The sequence below is a fragment of the Chiloscyllium punctatum genome, chromosome 23, assembly GCF_047496795.1.
Source record: "Chiloscyllium punctatum isolate Juve2018m chromosome 23, sChiPun1.3, whole genome shotgun sequence".
Taxonomy (NCBI): domain Eukaryota; kingdom Metazoa; phylum Chordata; class Chondrichthyes; order Orectolobiformes; family Hemiscylliidae; genus Chiloscyllium; species Chiloscyllium punctatum.
The window spans coordinates 13717831-13740132 of record NC_092761.1 but is presented as its reverse complement, the minus strand read 5'-3'; the positions used below and the strand labels follow the sequence as shown (position 1 = coordinate 13740132).

Here is a 22302-nt window from a genome sequence, read left to right as displayed (position 1 = left end):
GTTGTGTCTTCACTGTCCACTAGAGTGGGGCCAGATGATTGGAGTGTGGGAAATGTCATTCCCTTGTTCAAGGAAGGGAATAGGGTTAATCCTGAGAATGATCAAACAGTCAGTCTTACATCAGTGGTAGGCAAAGTATTGGAGATGATTCTGAGAGACAGGATTTACAATTATTTAGAAAATAATAATTTGATTAGAGATAGGAGGTTCACAAACCTTATTGAATTATTTGAAGATGTGAAAAATTCATGTTGATGAAGGTAGACCGAAGGAGATGTGGTGAACACGAATTTTAGCAAGGCGTTTGATAAGGTTCCCCATTGTAGGCTCATTCAGAAGGTAAGGAGGCATGGGACGCAGGGAAATGTGGCTCTCTGGATACGGGCGTGGCTGGCCCATAGAAGACAGAGGGATGGTTGCAGATGGAATGTATTCAGCCTGGAGCTCAGAGACCAGTGGTGTTCCACAAGGATCGGTTCTAGGACCTGTGCTGTTTGTGATTTTTATAAATGACTTTGATAAGGAAGTGGAATGGTGGGTTAGTAAGTTTACCGAAGATATGCAGGTTGATAGAGTTGTGGATAGTGTGGAGGGCTGTTGGAGGTTGCAACAGGACATTGACAGGATGCAGCGCTGGGCTAATAATTGGCAGATAAAGTTCAACCTTAAAAAGTGTGAAGTGATTTATTTTGGAAAGTTGCATTTGAATACAGAATACAGAGATAAATGCAGAATTCTTGGCAATGGGGAGGAACAGAGGGATCTTGGGGTCCATGTCCATAGGTCCCACAAAATTGTCACCCAAGTTGATAAAGTTGTTAAGAAGGTGTATGGTTTGTTGGCTTTCATTAGCAGGGGGATTGAGTTTAAGAGCAGTGAGGTTAATGCTTAGCTCTATAAAGCTATAGTTCAAACACATTTGGAATATTGTGTTCAGTTCTGTTTGCCTCATCATAGGAAGGATATGGAAGCCTTAGAGAGTATGCAGAGGAAATTTGCCAGGATGCTGCCTGGACTGGAGGACATGTCTTAGAAGAAAGTTTGAGGGAGCTAGGGATTTTCTCCCTGGAGCAAAGAAGAATGACAGCTGACTTGATTGAGGTGTACAAGAATTGAGAGTCAATGATTGGACATGGGAGTCTAATCCAATGGCAGAAATGGCTATCTACCAGGGGTTTTATTTTAAGGTGATTGGAGGAAGGTTTAGGGGAGATGTCAGAGATAGCTGCTTTGCACAGAGAGTGGTGGGGAGGAATGCACGGCCAATGAGAGAAATAGAGTCAGATACATTAAGGATAATTAAGAAGACTCTTGGATAGGCACATAGAAGCTAGTGAATTGAAGGTTATCTGGGTTAGTCTGATCTTAGAGTAGGATAAAATGTTGGCAAGGCATTGAGGGCTGAAGGGCTCTTATTGTGCTGTACTGCTCTATGTTCCAAATTTCTCTCAGCTGGTGGATTCTCATTCATTGGTGAATGTGTGAGGGAGTGAGGTGTGTGAGGTCAGGAAGCTGGAAGGGGCGTAAGGCCAAGACTTCCAGTTATGGTGTGCATGGTTACAGTCAGCTGAGTGCCAGCACAATATGTGTGGTTACCTCGACCAGACAAAATCCACCAAGTTTAGTTATTAAACTGATTTTTGTCTTGTCATTAGCTCCTGGTTTCTTCAGATACATTCTGTTGGGTGACCCATGTATTAATATCTGACCATCCACAGGCAGGTACAATTTTATTTTGATACTGGTGAATGTGAAGGTGCCTTTATTGGATATAATTTCAGAGGATTCACAGTGAGACACAAGATGCTGCAGAAAACTGTCAATTGTGAACATGTTCACACAGCTCTGGACCAGGGAGCCGATGTAGGAAGTATGGGGAAAATGCCAGCTGTCAGCACCATAACCAATACCATGTGATTCGGACACTCCATGTCCATACAATGCTCTCTGGGTCATGCCCTGACTGAAGATGAATTTGTAAGACCTGGTTCCTGATCAAATATTGGTATCTAATTTAGACAGTATTTTTAACTACACTAAGAACATTGATAGGTAAAAAACAAGGACTGCAGATGCTGGAAACCAGAGTCTAGATTAGAGCGGTGCTCGAAGAGCACAGCAGGTCAGGCAGCATCGAGGTGCAGGAAAGTCGACGTTTCAGGCAAAAGCCCTTCATCAGGAATGATGACTAATAGCGTGTTGGCTAGTTTCCTCCTGCCCAAGGTGGAATCCAAATGATTCACTTTGAAGGAATGTTTGAATGATTGTCCTGACCCAGGTTGGAAACTTTCTGGTAAGATTCTGGAGCAGGCCAGTATCTCACTCAGTGTCACAGGCAGCTGTGGGGTACAGTAGCACGGTGCCTGAATTCAGGCCTTTTGGAATCCATTTTGAATGTCGGCCATGATTGCAACGTGGTGGGTTTACTGACCTGAACAATGATCAGGAGTTAGCCATGTTTGTGAATTCGGCAATGATGAGGTATGAACGACAATTATTCAACTGAACAATAATTGCATCATCTCTGAAAACAATTAGGTTGGTTCTATATTGATGGAACTAAAATGTAAACACCTACCAACATTTTATGATACAAAAGTAAAGAGTGTTCATTTTGTTTTATACCAAAAAGAAAATGTTGTCTGATTATTCTGGTGATCACAATGATACACTAAATGCCAGTATTCAAATACATACATTGTGGCTATATCATTTGCAAAGTGGTTGACCTCTGACTGATTGCATATTCAGAGTGAGCAAACGATTGAACAATCAGATAGAATTATCATTCTGACACATTTATGTATAATCAATCGATTAAATTCTGACTGAAATGTGTGAGCTTCAGCTATCTGCCAACAATTCTATTAGTTTTAAAATAGTGATGGAAAATGATAGACCAGATCTAAAAGTTGAAGTTCTAAATTGGAGTAAGGCTAATTTTGATGATATTAGGCAAGAACTTTCAAAAGCTGACTGGAAGCAGATGTTCGCAGATAAAAGGGCAGCTGGAAAGTGGTAAGCATTCAGAAATTAGGTAACGGAGTCCAGAGACAGTATATTCCTGTTACGGTGAAAGGAAGGGATAGTAGATATAGGTAATGCTGCTTGACTAAAGAAATTGGGGGTCTGGTTAAGAAAAAGAAGGGACCATATGACGGGTACAGACAAGGTAGATCGAGTAAACCCTTAGAAGAGTACATAAGATAATATGAATATACTTAAGAGGGAAATCAGGAGGGTAAAAAAGGGGACATGAGATAACATTGGCAAATAGAATTAAGGAAAATCCAAAAGGATTTTACAAAGACATTAAGGACAAAAGGGTAAATAGGGAAAGAATAGCGCACCTCAAAGATCGGCTTGGAATCCTTTGTGTGGAATGCAGGCGTTGGGGGTGATACTAACTGGGTATTTTGCATCAATGTTTACTGTTGGAAAGGGCATGGAAGATATAGAACGTTGGGAAATAAATGGTAACATCTTCGAAATGTTCTTATTACACAGGAGGGCGTGCTGGATGTCTTGAAACGTATAAAAGTGGATAAATCCCTGGAACCTGATCAGGTGTATAGAGAACTCTGTGGCAAGCCAGGGAACGGATTGCTGGACCTGTGACTGAGGTATTTGTAGCATCGCTAGTCATAGGTGAGGTGCCAGAGGACTGGAGGTTGGTGAACGTGGTGCCAATGTTTAAGAAAGTTGGTAAAGACAAGCCAGGAAACTATAGAACAGTGAGCCTGACAGCGGTGGTGGGCACGTTGTTGGGGGGAATCCTGAGGGACAGGATGTGCAAGTATTTGGAAAGGCAAGGACTGATTCGGGATTGTCAACATGGCTGTATGCGTGGGAAATCATGTCTCACAACCTTCTTTGAATTTTTTGCAGAAGTAACAATAATGATTGATGAGGGCAGAGTGGTAGACATGATTTATTTGAACTTCAGTAAGTTGTTTGACAAGTTTCCCCATGGGAGACTGGTTAGTCATATTAGATATCATGGAATAGAGGGAGAAGTAGCCATTTGGATCCATAACTGGCTCAAACGTAGAAGACAGAGGGTGGTGGTGGAGGGTTGTTTTTCAGACTGGAGGCCTGTGACTAGTGGAGTGCCACAAGGACCGGTGCTGGGTCCACTACTTTTCGTCATTTATGTAAATGATTTGAATGTGAGCACAAGAGGTATAGTTAGTAAGTTTACCGATAACACCAAAATTGGAGATGTATTGAACAGCAAAGAAGATTACCTCGGGTTGCAACAGGATCAGATGGGCCAATGGGCTGAGGAGTGACAGATGGAGTTTAATTTACATAAATGTGAGGTGCTGCATTTTGGGAAAGCAAATCTTAGCAGGTCTTATACTCCGAATGGTGATGTCCTAGGGAGTGTTGCTGATGAAAGAGAACTTAGAGTACAGGTTCATTGTTCCTTTAAAGTACAGTCGTAGATAGATAAGATAGTGAAGAAGACGTTTTGTATGCTTTCCTTTACTTGTCAGAGTATTGAGTACAGGAGTTGGAAGGTCACGTTGTGGCTGTACAGGAAGTTGGTGACGCCACTTTTAGAATATTGTGTGCAATTTTGGTCTCCTTCCTATCGGAAGGAAGTTGTGAAACTTGAAATGGTTCAGAAAGGATTTGCAACGATGTTGCCAGGGTTGGAGTATTTCAGCTGTAAGGAGAGCCTGAACAGGCTAGGGCAGTTTTCCCTGGAGTGTCGGAGGCTGAGGGGTGACCTTATTGAGTTTTATAAAATCATGAAGGGCATGGATAGGATAAATAGACAAGGTGTTCTCCCTGGTGTGGGGGAGTCCAGAACTCGAGGGAAGAGGTTTAGCGTGAAAGGAGAAAAATATAAAAGAGATCGAAGGGGCAACTGTTTCACGCAGAGGGTGGTACATGTATGGAATGAGCTGCCAGAGGGAGTGGTGGAGGCTGGTACAATTGCAACATTTAAAAGGCATCTGGATGGGTATATAAATAGGAAGGGTTTGGAGGGATATGGCCTGGGTGCGGGCTGGTGAGACTAGATTGGGTTGGGATATTGGGTCGGCATGGCTGAGTTGGACCAAAGGGTCTGTTTTCATGCTGTACATCTCTATGACTCTCTGACTCGAATTTAGAAATGACAATAATTTAACATGCACTGTCAAATACATAAATGGTTTATGTTATTAAATTGTAACATACAATAAGTTGAAAACTTGCAATTTTTAGAATGAAAAATGAAGAACGACTAATAAAGAAAATTCCAGCACAGCAGCAGGCCCTTCGGCCCTCCAAGCCTGCACCGATCCAGATCCTCTGTCTAAATCTGTCGCATACTTTCTGAGGGTCTGTATCCCTTTGCTGCCTGCCCATTCTTGTATCTGTCTAGATATATCTTAAATGATGCTATTGCAAAAATACTCCAAATATGGTCTGATCAGAGCCTTGTAAAACCTCATCAATCCATCCCTGCTTTAATATTAAAGAAATCTCCAAATGAATGCCGTCACTGTATTTGTCTTTCTGACTGGATAGGCCACCAGGAACAATTAACACATGATGGAGTTTAATAAACTTACCAAGGAGATCTAAAAATGAACAATGATTAAAGCATGCTGGGAAATGGATCCCAGCCTTGAGTAAACTCTCTACTAATCCATATGCTGCAGAATCCAGACAAGCTGCAGCTCCCCACAGACGGTTTGCAAAAAAACCTGACAGTTACAGACCCTGCAATACCCACCTGAAATTGGACTTGAATGATACATAGGAATGTCACCCTTGGGCCATCAATATGCCAACCCCTGGTTGAGTCTGATTGATCTGGGTAAATCAACTTGATCATTCCATTGGAAGATCTTCCATACCCTCCCAAGGGCTTGAAGACTTAGACGGATAAGAATCACCTCAAAACCCCACAGAGTGCGGCAACTGGAGAATAACCACTGAGAAAGAAAACAACTCCAAGACCATCGGAAGAATAAGAAGGCATCACCACGTGGGGCCCGGCCAAGTTCTAGTGTGGTGGTACACAGTCAGTCAAAGTTAAGTTAAAACATAAGACAGTTTACAATATTTTTCATTACTTTATAGTAAACTTTATTGGACTAACATTGATTGTGCTCACAAACAATAATATTTGTTTATTAAGAGTTGACTCAGTTCTTTTGCTGAATGGAAGAATTTAAGCAAACTGTGCAGTAGATGCAACAACTTCCTAACTATTGACTCAACCTGCAAGTTTACCATGAGACAATCCTGTACTAGAACTCGCAACTCTCTTTGCTCTTCAGACTTCTGAATTTTCTCTCTCCATGCCTCTCTCCCTCTTCGCAAAGTGCATCACTTCAGGTTTTCGCAAGATGTACTCCATCTGCCACTTTGCCCACTCTCCTACCCTGTCGAAATCCTTCTGCAGCCTCCCTCTCATCTCAATGCTGCCTGTCCCTGTACCTACCTTTGTATCATCTGAAAACCTCGCCACAATACTCTCAGTTCCTTAATGTAGATCGTTAATGCACAAAGTAAAACGTTGTGGTCCCAACACTGAGCCATGTGGAACACCAGTTGTCATCGGCTGCTATCCCAAGAAGGACCTTTTTACCCCCACTCTCTACTTGCTGCCAGACAGCCAAGCTTCTGCACACACTAGTAACTTATCTCGAACAAAATGGGGCCTTATTTAACTCAGCAGCCTCCTGTGCGGCACCTTGCCAAAGTCGTTCTTGAATTTCAGGTGGATAACATTCACTGGCTTTCCTTTGTCTCACTTGCTTGTTACATCCTCAAATAACTCTTACAGATTTCTGAGGCAAGACGTCCTCTTGATGACACCATACTGACTTTGCCCAATTTTACATTTCACTTGCAAGTATTCAGAATCTCATCCTTCACAATGGATTCTAGGATCTTACACGTGACTGAGGTTAGGTTAATTGGTCTGTCACTTTCTGCCTTTTTTGCCTTATTCCCTTTTAAAAGAGGCCGTCACGTTTGCAATTTTCTAGTCTTTTGAGCCTCTCCCTGATTCTAGAAATTCATGAAAGATCACCACAAATGTCTCCATTATTTCTTCAGCTATCTCCCTTGGAACTCTGGGATATTGTCCAGTTTATTTACCCATTTAGTTTTTCGAGCAATTTCTCCTAATAAGCTCTGTCCCTTCGCTATCTTGAATTTTTGGGATACTATTCGTGTCTTTAACTGTGAAATGTGACATGAAATAATTGTTCTGTTTCTCAGCCATTATTTTTTCCCTATTACTATATCAACAGCGTCGTATTCCACGACCAATGAGCATTTCTGCCTCTCTTTTGCCCTTTCCATATCTAAAGAATCTTTTACAGTCTTTTATATTACCGGCTAGCTTACCCTCATATTTAATCTTCATCCACCTATTTCTTATTTGTTTGCCCTCTATTGGTATTTGTAAGTTTCGAAATCCTTTGGTTTCCCATTGCCATTTGCCATGTTATCTGATTTCTCTTTTGCTTTTACGCTATCCCTGATATGCAGTGTCAGCCGTTGTTGCCTCATCCTCCCTATACCATGCTTCTTTTAGCTTGGGATGAATTTCTGCTGTGTCTCCTGAATTACTCCCAGAAACTCCCGCCATTACTGTCCCACTGTCCTTCCTGCTAGCCTACTCTCCCAGTCAATTCACCACAGTTCCTCCCTCATGCCTTTGTAGTTGCTTTTATTCAGTGGTAATATTGTTAACTCTGATTCTACCTTCACCCTCTCAAATTGAAGAGTAGGTTCAATGATAATATGATTACTGCCTCATAAAGGTTTCTTTACCTTAAGCTCTCTTATCAAGTCTGCCTCATTGCACAATTCTAAATCCAGTATTGCCCATTCCATCGTTGCCTGCACCATAAGCTGCTCCAAAAAAGCCACCTCGCAGGCATTCCACAAATTCCTTTCCTTGCAAACCTCTGCCCACCTGATTTTCCCAGTCCAGCTGTATGTTGAATTCCTCCCAATCACTGTAACTTTGCCTTTTCGACACATCTTTTCTACATCCTGATGTGACATCCGCCCCTGCTCCTAACTATGGTTCGTGGACCTGTACATAACTCCAACTATGGTTTTTCCACTTTGCCGTTCCTCAATTCTAACCACACATATTCTGCACCATCTGTCCCTACTTAGAGTTTTGGGAACTGAGTGATGGGACTGCAAAACAGTTTAGCATTGTCACAAGTTCATAGTTTAGACATAATTTAAAAATATTACATTGTCATTTCCATTGGAATGTGGCCACAATCTACTTCTTTGGCCAAATATTCTGTGTGTGCTTTAGAAGAATGCAGACTTTTGAAACTGTTCGAAAAGCATCATATGAAGAGGACTTGAGTCTATAAAGAGATTAAGGTGGGTCAAGTGAACAGAAAAATATTGTTGTATGGAGTATCGTATGATGTATTGTCTGTGCGCTCAAAGATGTTGGCGGGTTGAATCGAAAGGCAGTGTATGATTTCAGTGGAGAAATTGGCTTGAAGCGCAGAAGAACCGGGCACCTGGATTACAAAATAAAAACTTTGTGTGTGCATAAAGTTTTGAGGGTGGTAAAATAAATGTAGACATGTTCGGAAACAGAATACATTCAACATTAGGGAAAAAATTCTTCAGTTTTGCAGAGTAGTGGCGAGACCACATCGAGAACACAATGGTCATACTGACATGCAAATCAGTCCAGAAAAGGTTCACTCAACTGCCTTCATTGTGGAACATTTATTTCAGATGGAAATCTTGAACTGACTGACTGAGGATCTGCTGGAGTTTAGGCGAACAACATGTGATCTTGGTGACCCCAAGATATTCTAAGTAGTCTTTTCATGTTGAATTCTGAAACCATATTTCAGCTTGTGTGAGAGATTACCAGGAAGGGATGGACTATGAAACTGAAGGTTATCTCAGTTCAGAAGATGTTGGATATTTTAATCCTCTCAAAGTGTCGTGTAGTTGTGAATTCTCTTCCCAGGTAGCAATGGAGGATAACACATTGAATATTCCTAAGGCAGAAGCAGGCAGATTCTTGATTAACAATGATGCACTGACATTGTAAGGGCAAAGGAGGAATGTGTGATTGAGGCCACAATCAGATCATCCACGATCTTATCACATGACTGTGCTGTATTGGTGACTTATACAGCATTTCTGTTGACTTTAGATACTGAAAAATTTATGAGATGATTCTCATGAACATGGAGACATTTCCTGTCAAATTATTGGGCAGAGGTTTCCATATGTGACTTTTAAACAGCACTCAAAAGCACTCAGGGAAGTTTCATGGTATTGGAGAAAGATCAGGAGCATCGGGCAAAGTGAAAGCCTGCCTTGAAACTGCTTAAGAAATCAGATTGGGTCGAATGGATAACTTGAATTCTGCTCATTCCTTTCAGTTCTTGTTGCGAGGTGAGTTTCATTAGCGAGGCCAGGATTCTGTTGCCTCTGTGTAATTTCTATTCAGAATATGGTGATAAACCCCAGGGATTCTTGTGGTGCAGGAACACTAACAGGTATGTTACAAAGAGAGAAATGGGGTTCTGATCCATTTGATAGAGAAGGCAGAATGATATAGCTTCATGTCGGTGTGCTGTGTGACCTTGGAGATTGCATTCCTCAGCACATGATGCTCACAAGCTATGGAAATAGTGAGACTACATTCTTCGTTTTCAACAATTAAAGTGATAGTCATACAGCATATAAACAGGCCCTTCAGCCCAATACATCTACGCCAGCCAGAAAACACCAATGTACATTATTCCCAGTTTCCTGAAGACTTATAACCTACTATGCCCTGGCCGTTTTTGCTTAAATGCTGCATTCTCTTTTTATACACTTAATGGTAAGGTCCTAGGGAGTGTTGCTGAACGAAGATATCTTGGAGTGCTGTTCATAGATCCTTGAAAGTGGAGTTGCAGGTAGATAGGATAGTGAAGAAGGCGTTTGGTATGCTTTCCTTTATTGGTCAGATTATTGAGTACAGGAGTTGGGAGGTCATGTTGCGGCTGTACAGAACATGCCACTGTACAGGCCACTGTTGGAATATTGCGTGCAATTCTGGTCTCCTTCCTATTGGAAAGATGTTGTGAAACTTGAAAGGGTTCAGAAAAGTTTTACAAGGATGTTGCCACGGTTGGAGGATCTGAGCAACAGGGAGAGGCTGACCAGGCTGGGGCTATTTTCCCTGGAGCGTCGGAGGTGGAGGGGTGACCTTATAGAGGTTTATAAAATTATGAGGGGCATGGATAGGATAAATAGACAAAGTCTTTTCCCCTGGGGTCGGTGAGTCCAGAACTAGAGAGCATACATTTAGGGTGAGAGGGGAAAGATATAAAAGAGACATCAGGGGCAACGTTTTCACACAGAGGGTGGTACGTGTGTGGAATGAGCTGCCAGAAGATGTGGTGGAGGCTGGTACATTTGCAACATTTCAGAAGCATTTGTATGTGTATATGAATAGGAAGGGGTTGGAGGGATATGGGCCGGGTGCTGGCATGTGGGATTAGATTGGGTTCGGATATCTGGTCGGCATGGACGGGTTGGACCGAAAGGTCTGTTTCCACGCTGTACATCTTTATGACTCTATGAGTCTATCTGTGACCTGAGCGTTTTTTGTTCTTTTTTGCACAAAATGGTTTCATGGACACAGATAACACAATGATAAAGACAGTGGCAAACTCATCAGATCAACAAAAACAGACTCTGCATTTTTCAATAATTGCAGAAAATCCGATTGTCGTTTCAATTCATTAGGAAGTTTAATGGAACTAGACCAGCATTAATTGCCCTTGAGTCGTTCCAGTCCAGTTGATGTTGGTCTGTCCAAGTGGCTGGTAGGATGGAGTCCCAGCAGTGCATCTCATGTGCTGGGTTAGCTGGGACTAAATATTACTGGTGGTGGATGGAGTGTTACACCAGCCGTCATGCTGTAATGAACAGCTCGCAGGAAAACAGGAAAACAGACTCATTGTCAAAGCAAAATATAGGATGGAGTTTATTATTGTTCTGAGAAATAGCAACTTTACAGATACAAGTCTATATAGTAATGAAGGGAAGTCTGTATCTATGTTATTGGTGTCCTTAAAATAATGGTGTCAAACAGTTGGAATTATGTTATTGCTTTGGAGGGACGATGCTTGCACTGAGCATGTGATTTATCCTGGATATTTTAACAGATGGCTGAGCTGTCCTAGGTTGAGTAAGTGCTGATACTCCATGGGATGATGTTGATTTGTAATCTTGCCACTTACTGAGCACCATTCGCCAGAACAAACCAACAAGTACCGGTGGTTTGTGCTTCAGAATATATCAGAGCTGTCATGGCTGCCACAACATGGAATCATGTATAAAGACACGGCCAATCGAGTCTGCACCATCCAGTGCTGATACTCGTGTTTTATAAAGTTTGTGAGGTTACCTTACTGAACCACCCTCTCAGGCAATGCATGCTAGACACAAACCATCCTCTGGGTTCAAAACGGATTCCCCAAAACCTCTCTCAATATCTTCTCTTTCTCTTCAACCATGTGTCCCTTGTTTTAGACCCTTTGACTAAGGGGAGCTGCTGTCTGTTCACTCTGCCCATACCTCTCATGCTCTTATACACCTCTGTCAGGTTCACCCCTCACCCTTCTCTGCTCCAAAAGCAAGACTAGCCTATCTTTATGGTTTGAGTTCTCTCTTGTCTTGTTACTTCTTCCAAAGTGCAGCATCTCACATCTTTCCTTGCTAAGTTTTATCGGTCATTGATTGTTCAGATGGCCAGATCAATGTGTACCCTCCTGTAACCAACACATTCCTCCTCACCATGTCCCATTCGGCCTATCGTTGTGTTATCCACAACATTGTTTCTCATTCTCCACCCACCACCCCCATTAATATCATCACCATTTCGGAGCAACGAGAGGGAGAGCCGGCAGGAGGTGACGTTGGTGCAAGGTGATTGTCAGGAATGCCAGTAAGTATATTTAAACTTGTTACCTTCAGGCCAGCGAGGGAGAAGAGAGCAAAGGACTTCTGGGAAGGGTAAGTAGAACAGTTTATATTTGCGTGGTTGCATTATCAGAGACACTACTCGTTAACTAGTTTATTTCCTAATCTGTTTTTTTAGTAGTCACTTCGGGAGTTAGAATAGTGGGAATGGAGTTTAGGGCAGTGGAATGTTCCTCTTGCAGAATGTGGGAAGTAAGGGTCACCACTAGTGTCCTTGCTGATTACATCTGTGGGAAGTGCATCCAACACCATCCCCTCGAAAACCGCATGAGGGAACTGGAGCTGGTGTTGGATGAACTTCGGATCATTCGGGAGGCAGAGGCGATTATTGTCAGGACTTATAGAGAGGTAGTCACTCACCAGATAAAAGAAAAAGACAGATGGGTGACAGTTATTGGACAGAAAGGGAACCAGCAGGTGGTGCAGGGATCCGCTGTGGCCATTCCCCTCAACAGTAAGTATACCATTTTGGAATGTGTTGGGGGGATGACTTACCAGGGGAAAGCAGTGGGGCACCTGCTGCTCTGAAGGGAAGGGGGAAGAGGAGCAGAGCAGTAGTCAGTGGGGACTCAATAGTTAGGGGGAACAGATAGGAGGTTCTGTGGGGCGAGAGAGACTCACGGTTGGTGTGTTGCCTCCCGGGTGCCAGGGTCAGTGATGTCTCTGATCATGTTTTTGGGATCCTCCGGGGGGAGGGACAGCAGCCCCAAATCGTGGTCCACACTGTCACCAACGACATAGGTCAAAAGAGAGATGGGGACTTGAGGCAGAAATTCAGGGAGCTCGGATGGAAGTTGAGAGCAAGGACAAGCAGAGTTTTTTTCTCTGGTTTGCTGGCTGTGCCACGTGCTAGTGAGGTGAGGAATCGGCAGAGAAAAGAGTTGGAACACGTGGCTACAGGGATGGTGCAGGAGGGAGAGTTTCGGGTTTTTAGATAATTGGAGTTCTTTCTGGGGTAGGTGGGACCTCTACAAACAGGATGATCTTCATCTAAACCAAAGGGGTACCAATATTCTGGTTGGGAAATTCGCTAAAGCTATTAAGGTGGATTTAAACTAATACAGCAGGGGGGTGGTAACCAAAATTGTAGGACTGGTACAAAAGAGGATGACAGTAGGGAGTTCCAAAATCAAGTATCTGACACTGGCAAGCGAGAACCTGGTTTGAAGTGTGTGTACGTCAACGCGAGGATCATCGAAATAGAGTGGTTGAACTGGCAGCGTGGGTTGATACCTGGGACTTTGATTTTGTGGCCAATAAGGAGACATGGATAGAGCAGGCACAGGAATGGCTGTTGCAGGTTCTGGGATTCAGATGTTTCAGTAAGAACAGACAAGATGGTAAAAGAAGGGGGAGGTGTGGCATTGTTGATCAGGAACAATATTACAGTTGTAGAAAGGATATCTGGGGACTCGTTAACTGAGGTAGTATGGGCTGAGTTTAGAAACAGGAAAGGAGAAGTCACCATGCTGGGTGTTTTCTATAGGTCTCCAAATAGTCCCAGAGATGTAGAGGAAAGGATAGCAGTGATGATTCTCGATAGGAGTGAGAGAGGCAGGGAAGTTGTCATGGGGAACTTCAATTATCCAAATATTGACTGGGATCACGACTCTACGAGTACTATAGACGGGTCCGTTTTTGCCCAGTGTGTGCAGGAGGTCTTCCTGACACAGTTTGTAGACAGGCCTACAAGGGATGAAGCCACTTTAAATTTAGTTCTGGGCAACGAGCCTGGCCAGGTGTTAGATTTAGAAGCAGGTGAGCATTTTGGAGTCAGCGATCACAATTCTGTCAGGTTTACTTTAGTGATGGAAAGGGACAGGTGTACTCCACCGAGCAAGTGTTACATCTGGGGGAAGGGAAATTACGATGCAATTAGGAATGATTTAGGAAGCATAGAATGGGGAAGGATGAGCACATTAATAATGTGGCGCTTATTCAAGGAAAAGTTCCTGCGTGTCTGAGATAAGTATGCACCTGTCAGGCAGGGAGGAAGATATAGAATGCGTGAGCCGTGGTTTACGAAGGAAGTGAAATCCTTGGTCAAGAAGAAGAAGAAGGCTTATGTTGGGCCAAAATGTGAAAACTCAGGGCGCTTGAGGGTCACAAGGAAATCAGTAAAGACCTAAAAAGAGAGCTCAGAAGAACCAGGAGGAGACATGAGAAGTTGTTGGCTGATAGGATCAGGGTTAACCCTAAAGTTTTCCATAGGTATGTCAGGAATAAAAGAATGACGAGAGTTAAATTTGGACCAATCAAGGATAATATTGGGAAGTTGTGTGTGGAGTCAGAGAAGAAAGGGGAAGCACAAAATGAATATTTTTCGACAGTGTTCACTATAGAAAATGAAAATGTTGGCGAGGAAGATACAGAAATATTTGCATCTAGACTGAAAAGATTGAGGTTCACAAGGAAGATGTATTAGAAATATTGAAGAGTGTGAAAATAGACAAGTCTCCTGGGCCGGATGGGGTCTATCCTAGGATCCTCTGGGCAGCAAGGGAAGAGATTGCCAGCTTTGGCATTGATCTTCAAATCATCATTGTCCACAGGAATTGTGCCTGAGGACTTGAGGATAGCAAATGTGGTTGCCTTGTTCAAAAAGGGTATTTGAGACAAGTCTGGTAATTACAGACCAGTGAGTCTCACTTCAGTTGTTTGTAAAGTGTTGGAAAAAGTTATAAGGGATAGAATTTATAACCATCTAGAAAAGAATAATCTGATCAGGGACAATTAGCACGGTTTTGTGAAGGGTAGGTCGTGGCTAACGAAAATTATTGATTTTTTTGACAAAGCGACCAAACAGGTAGATGAGAGTAAACTGATTGATGTGGCGGAAATGAATTTCAGCAAGGCGTTCGATAAGGATCCCCACAGTAGGCTATTGTACAAAATGCAGAGGAATGGAATTATGGGCGACATAGCAGTTTGGATCAGTAATTGGCTTGCTGAAAGAAAACAGAGGGTTGTCATTGATGGAATATGTTCATCTTGGTGTCCAGTTACTAATGCCGTACCACAAGGGTCGGTGTTGGGTCCACTGCTGTTCATCATTTTTATAAATGACCTGGATGAGGGCTTAGAAGGGTGGCTTAATAAATTTGTGGACAACACTAAGGTCAGTTAATTTGTGGATAGTGATGAAGGATGTAGCAGGTCGCAGAGAGGTAGGATGCAGAGTTTTGCTGAGAGGTGGCAAATGGAGTTTAATGTGGACAAGTGTGAGGTGATACACTTTGGACGGAGAAATCAGAATGCAAAGTACTGGGCTAATGGTAGCATTCTTGGGAGTGCAGATGAGCATGGAAATCTCAATGTCCATGCACACAGATCCCTGAAAATTACCACCCAGATTGACAGGATTGTTAAGAAGGCATACAGTGTTTTGGCCTTTATTAATAGAGGAATTGATTTCCAGAACCCGGAGGTTATGCTGCAGCTGGACAAAGCTCTGGTATGGCCACACTTGGAGTATTGTGTACAGTTCTAGTCACCACATTATAAGAAGGATGTGGAAGATTTGGAAAGGGTGCAGAGGAGATTTACTAGGTTGTTGCCTGGTATGGAAGGAAAGTCTTACGAGGAAAGGCTGAGGACCTTGAGGCTGTTCTCATTAGAGAGAAGAAGGTTGAGAGGTCATTTAATAGAGGCATACAAGATAATCAGAGGGTTAGATAGTGCGGACAGGGAGAGCCTTTTTCCAAGTATGGGGATGGCAAACACGAGGGGACACAACTTTAAAGTTATGGGAGTTTGGTATAAGACAGATGTCAGAGTCGTAAGGGTATGGAATGCTTTGTCTGCAACCGTGGTAGCAATTTAAGTGCATTTAAGCCGTCATTGGGCAGGCATGGAATCGTGTCGGTGGGATGGGCTTCGGATTAGTATGACGGGGTGGCGCAAAACCGAGGACCAAAGGGCCTGTACTGCGCTGTAATGTTCTATGATCTATGTTCTATTCATGAATATCAGATACAAACCTTGATTTTCTACCTGTTCGACAGATCTGTTGCAGACGAAGAATTGGGAATTCCAGTCTCTTTTTTTCATATTTTGGTGAATTTACAGCGTGATGCAGTTGAGGTCTTTTATGAGGAAGCCAGAAATAATATTTTGGACATGGAGCTGAATTCTGCTTTTACACTCCACCCCTCTGCATGTATTATTTATAATTCTTGTATATCATTAATTTTGGAATAGGTTTTGGCACTGTGCACTGCGACAGTTCAATTCGATGTGGGCCTGCAGCTTATTCTGTAAGAAATTCGCTGCAATAGTTAGAGCTGAAGATTTTTCTTCTCATGTGCAGTATGGACGCAGCCTCGTTCATTAAGTTTGTTTCAAAGAGCTGGAGGGATGAGGATAAAGATTAAATTAATTTTTACATTATAAACACACTATAGAAGATCAATTCACATTCTCATTTCTACGTTTGATTGGAAGCAAATTAAAAGAACAAGGACCCTTCGTTCTGAATAATGTTTTATAAGGTGACATCATGTTGCAATAATGCATTGGGGGAAAAGAAAATGCTGTCTGCATTTGATAGAGATACAAAAATGCAGAGTGAATGTACTATGTGAACAAGAATCAAGTGTTAATAAAAATGTATGAGAAATCTTTTCATAATTTCAAAGGAAGCCAGATCCCAATTTTCCTGAACAGTGATGTTTGATTGTCCATCAATCTCATTTTTTCAACTATATGCTTTTCCTGCCACTGATGCGCCTTCGGCACACCACATCCTCCCTTCTTACTCAACTCCCTCCCATCTCCCTCCTACTTCCCTTGCATTGCCCATTCTGATGCTACATACCCTTCCACTGACCATCTCCCTTTACACTTCTCGCTCTGTATGTCACACTACGTCCTCTGACTCTCCCTTTCCCTTTTTGCTCTCACACTAGATGCAGGAATCTGCTGATTTAAGTGCTTCTACTGGTTATCAGTGAATGGTGGGTTTGGAATGATCAATGTCCAATAGCAACAGACAATAGGATGTTTGCCATTGTCTGATGCACCGTGAACAGGATAGTTTTGTTCACTATTGGTACAGACTGGAGCTTCTTCCTGTCTGTCTGACACAATGTTTAACGAAACAGCCTCATCACCAAGACAACCACATCTGACAGAATTGTAACACCATGTATCAATTTTCTTTTGAATATTGCGAGGACATTGTTCTAACAAACAGTGTTCTTGTCTTTTGCTCTTTATTCTTTCAACTGATTTTCCCACGTAATTTAAGCTGAGATCAGAGTGACTTCCCTTTCAATCGAAGCAGGACTTGACTAAGGGTGGAATCAAAGACCCTGAGCAAAACTGTGGTTAATGGTAATTTGAGAAAAATCTGCAAGGATATGGGAACAATGGAAAAAGCAGTCTCTGCAAGTTATCTTCCAAGTTGCATGTCATATTGACGAGTAACGAATTTGCTCTTCCTTCACAAGTATTTGTTAAAAGTCTTGGAATGTCCCTACAACAGCTCTGTGTGGATTTGCATAACTTGTATTGAAGAGATTCAAGCAGGCAGTTCTCTGGCGACTTATCCAGAGCTACTGGGGACGACAAATAAACTCTGCCCTTGCTAGTGCCTTCCAAAACCCTGGATGAATATGTTCTGTTAAAGAAATAAACACATGATATTTTATGTTTGCACACTCTTATCTAAAGTTTCGGAAAAGTATGACCTTGCTGGATGAGTATGATGCCAGTGACATCAGCAGCATGACAAGACATTGATAATAATTGGAATCGTTAATTCAGTTAGTTACTGACAGATGATTGATTGTGTGATGTCAATGCCATGGAATTCAGCATTTTCATTGTGTGTAATGGTAGTCATTCTCATATTTTAAATTTTTTCGTTCAGAAGCCATAACCAAATACTCGAGAGCCAACAGAAATGGCAGCTACATTGTTCCCTTTCAGATCAGATGAATATCCACAGTCCAAAAGACTAAGTAAGTTGAAAGTGTTGTAAAACTTTAACAGGTTCTGAACAGAGAGAAACAGATTTAACTTATTGAGTTGAATATGAATTTTTCCCAATTGGGTAATATCAGGCTTAATATTATAACTCTGTTTCTCTCTCCAGACACTGGCTCATCTGTTTTCTGTTCATGTTACAGATTTGCATTTTCCTCAGTATTCCCTAGCACAGTGATTCATTGGGGGGTAGCAGGGTGGGAGTGGCATGGTGTGGCAGTGGTTTGCACGACTGTCTCACAGTACCAGGGGCCAGGATTGCTCCCACGACCAAGACTGTTTGTATTGAGTTTTCACATTCTCCCCCTGTCTGCAAGTGTTTCCTCCAGGTGCGCAGATTCCTCCCACAGTATAAAGACCTTCAGTGGATTAACTATGCTAAATTGTCCATCTAACACAATTTTGAATAAATGTAAACACACAGGCACCACAGAAGGTGGGGAAGAGAATTCCAACTCAAACGGTCCTTAGATAATTTCTCTTTATCCCTGTTCTTACCGAGGTTGGAGAGTCATTGTTTCTTTTTCTAGTCCCACTCCTCCATAGGTCATGACAAATTATCAGTGTAACCAAGTGTGTGATATGGCAAATGATATCAGTCTCAGACTGTGTTAGATACAGTGTTAGGAACATGTCAGATATGTTTCGTAAATTTGTAAAAATAATTAATCTAAAACAAAAGCAAAGTTACTCAAAAAACGATGGAAAGATAAATGACATATAGTTTGGGCATTGACGATAAGTGTATCATTATTTATTTTCCTATAAATCTGAGACACACACACATACGTCAGAAAGTAAACAGAGAAAAAAAAACAAACTCTGCAGAATATTAGTTTGGAAGACTTTTGTCCAGATAATAATTTCACGGCAAAAGGAAAATTGAGGTGGTCTTAATTGTTATTCTGCCTCACAGATGCTGCTGGCAATGTGGTTTCTTCCTGGAATACTTGGACTTGGCTGAATTCCCTTCTCTGCTGGCAGTGGGGAGATTCCAATGAATCCTCAAAAGGAACCCTCCATGAGTGGGAAAGATGCCTGATAGATTTTCTGCTCTCTGTTAAAAAGGCATAAAAAGTGTTTTCGGTTTCATTTGTCGAGCGATTGAGTTCGGGAGCCGCAATGTCATGTTGCAACTATACAAAACGCTGATGCAACCACACGTGCAATACTGTGTACAGTTCTGGTCCCCATATTATAGGAAGGATGTGGAATCATTGGAAAAGGTGCAGAGGAGATTTATCAGGATGTTGCCTGGTCTGGAGGGAAGGTCTTATGTTGAAAGGCTGAGAGGGGGTTTGATAGAGACATACAATATGATCCGAGGATTAGATAGGGGAGACAGTGAAAGTCTTTTTCCTAGGATGATGGCGTCAGCTTGTACGAAGGGGCATAATTACAATTTTAGGGGTGATAGATTTAAGACAGATGTCAGAGGCAGGTTCTTTACGCAGAGAGTGGTAAGGGCATGGAATGCCCTACCTGCTAATGTAGTCAATTCAGCCACATTAGGGAGATTTAAATTGTTAAATAAGCACATGGATGATTTTGGGATAGTGTAGGGGGACGAGCTGAGAATAGTCACAGGTTGGAACAACATTGAGGGCCGAAGGGCCTGTTATGCGTGGTATTGTTCCATGTTCTATGTTCTATATGTTATTGTCGAGTTGAACAAGTAAAGTGATGGATCAATGGCTGTGGCTGATCAGACAAGTTACATTTTCTTCCTCTTGGAGCTGAAACATATAATAATGTTACCTGAACACCAACGTGAACCATGTAATGTCTGGTTAAACATTCCCCTGATTGCATACTCCATCCCTGTTACCTGCTCCATTTAGGAGTGATTTGTAATTTATCATTTGAAAATATTTTTATATGTGGCTTCATAATTATTGTACAATGAATGCATGTAACCCACCGAGACCCGTTCAAATGCTATGCTATGCTTACCCATGAATAATGCCCCTAACCTACACATCCCTCAGCACTATGGACAATTTAGCATGTCTAATTCACCTAACATCCACAATGTTGGACTGTGGGTGGAAACCAGAACACCCAGAGGGAACCCTCGCAGACACGGTGAGAAACTCCACACGGACAGTCGCCTGAGGGTGGACACGAACCCGGGTGCTTGGTGCTGTGAGGCAGCAGTGCTTGCCTCAGAGTTTTGTGATTAGATTCATATAATACCTCCCTCTGCTGGACTACCCACACCACTGCATCGGTGCCACAGTTTTTAACTCTGAGAAGATAATAAATTCTTTGTTGTGAATCTGTCAAATTGCATGACCATTTGATTTTTCAAATAACATCTTTGGAAGCACAGAACAGTTTTGTCTGATACTAAGCGATGTTCCTGCGTCATTACCACCACAACTGGGATTTTTTTCTGGACCATCCAATACTTTCTCACGTAATCTTTAAGCATTGCAAGTCACAGAATGAGAAATAAATTCATCTAATCTCCTGATAAAATGGTTCACTCGGAGGTGAGCATTTTCATTCTGAAAGGCCGAAGTATTTTACAACCCTCCATCTACCAGCATTGTGTGTGTGTGTGTGTGTGTGTTTTATGTGTGTGTGTGTGTGTGTGTTTCATGTGTGTGTGTGTGTTGATGGTGCTGTCAGTTTGGATGGTGCTGTGAGCTGTTGCCGTCTCTCCCTCCCAGATTGAATCATCGAAGGTTAGCACCCTCTGTCATTGTCACTGAAGTAGGTTTGGGAGGCCAGCTGAGGGAGTGATTGTGTCCTTTTAAACACCACAGAGACTGTCAGACCTGCACCCACTTATAGATACTCACAGAGGGAAATACAGGCACATTGGTACGGAGTGTTGGGAGGATAGATGGATATCGGACACTCCACCACACGGCTTGGCCCTTTCTGTCCTATTCCAAGCTGTTTCACCTGGTATCGGAGACGGGGAAGGATGGAGTGAGGGTGGGATTGGGTGACCATGCTGAAAGCGCTGGAGTAGGTAGGGTGGGTGAGGTGTGCAGGTGGGAGATGGTGTGTGTCCAGAGGGAGTCAGTCAACAGTGTTGTATCCATGCAGTGCTATTAGTGAGGGAGATATAGTAGAGGGGAAAGAGAGAGGGATGGTGCTACATGCAGCAGTGAGATTGTGGAGCATGAGCCTTGATCGGGGTTTGGTGCTATAGCAGATATATAGTGAGTGTGAGGGAGCAGGCACTATAAGGTGAGCTTTGTCCTGAAAGAGAGGGGAGGGTCAGTGATGCTTGTCCTGTATTACTGGACATTCCTTCAGACCACAGATACTACACTAAGGTCAGACCATGCTCGATGGGTCTGGTGGTGTGGCCCCCTCTGGGAAGACAATGGTCCTTGTCCGTACTAGTCCATCCACCAGGACCTCTGTGCCCCTGTCGACAAACCGTGGTGTAATTGCCACTTATCTGCCATGCTCGGGGTAACCTGAGCAGGGCAGCTCAAAACAGAGAATGCTCAATCGTGTGCCCATTGGCCTTTTAAAGATGGCACCAGTGCCAGGGATCACGGAATATTCAGGCATATACGGGCGATGCTGAATACCTACTGCCATGATAGGTGGGAGAATCCGGCTGGCATTGAATGAGAGGGATGCCATGGGGTGAGATGGGTAGATAATTAGTTGAGTTAGATAAGATAACACCAGGAAACTAGCTCAGCCTCGTGCAGAACATCTCTCTGTCACACTAGATGAAAATGTCACTGAGACAAATTATTGTTCGAATCAACCCAATGAGTCGAAGACTCTGCTGACCCCAATCCCAGTTACAACGCTGCAGCAGCTTGACCAACGCTCTCCACCACAGAGAAGAAGCTAAACGCCACCTTACCCTTTGGACATAAGGCAGTGGGGAGGGGGTGGTTGAGGGAGTAGTGGCGGAGCACTTTATGGCAAGTCATCATAATTCTATTAGTTTTAAACAGGAGATGGAAAAAGATGAACCACGTCTAAAACTTAAAGTTCTAAATTGTTGAAAACCAAGTTTGATGATTTAACCAATTATTTTCCAAATTCGATTGGGACAAATATTCTCAGAAAAGGGGGTCAGTTGGGAAGTGGGAAGGCTTCAGAAATGAGATGTCAGGAATACAGAGACATTATGGCACTATTAGGATGAAGGGTAACGCTGGTGTGTGGAAGGAATGCTGGAGCGTTGTAGAAATTGAGGCTCTGGTCACGAATAACCGGGAAGCATATGTCAGGTATAGACAGCAGGAATTGACGTTTTTTTCTTAAGTCATTCACAGGATGAAGGTGTCCCAGGCGAGACAAGCATCTATTACCCATCCCTAATTTCCCAGAGGGCAG

The 22302-nt window shown here is 42.7% G+C and overlaps 1 long non-coding RNA gene across 1 annotated transcript in view; it reads left to right on the top strand.

The window, feature by feature from the left end:
* LOC140494026 (uncharacterized) overlaps window positions 1-5207 on the top strand; it is a 124073-nt gene extending 118866 nt beyond the window's left edge. The window contains exon 7 of the long non-coding RNA XR_011963841.1: window positions 3508-5207. This is a non-coding gene — a long non-coding RNA (uncharacterized lncRNA). The remainder of the gene's footprint in view (window positions 1-3507) is intronic.
* The last annotated feature ends 17095 nt before the right edge of the window (window positions 5208-22302 follow it).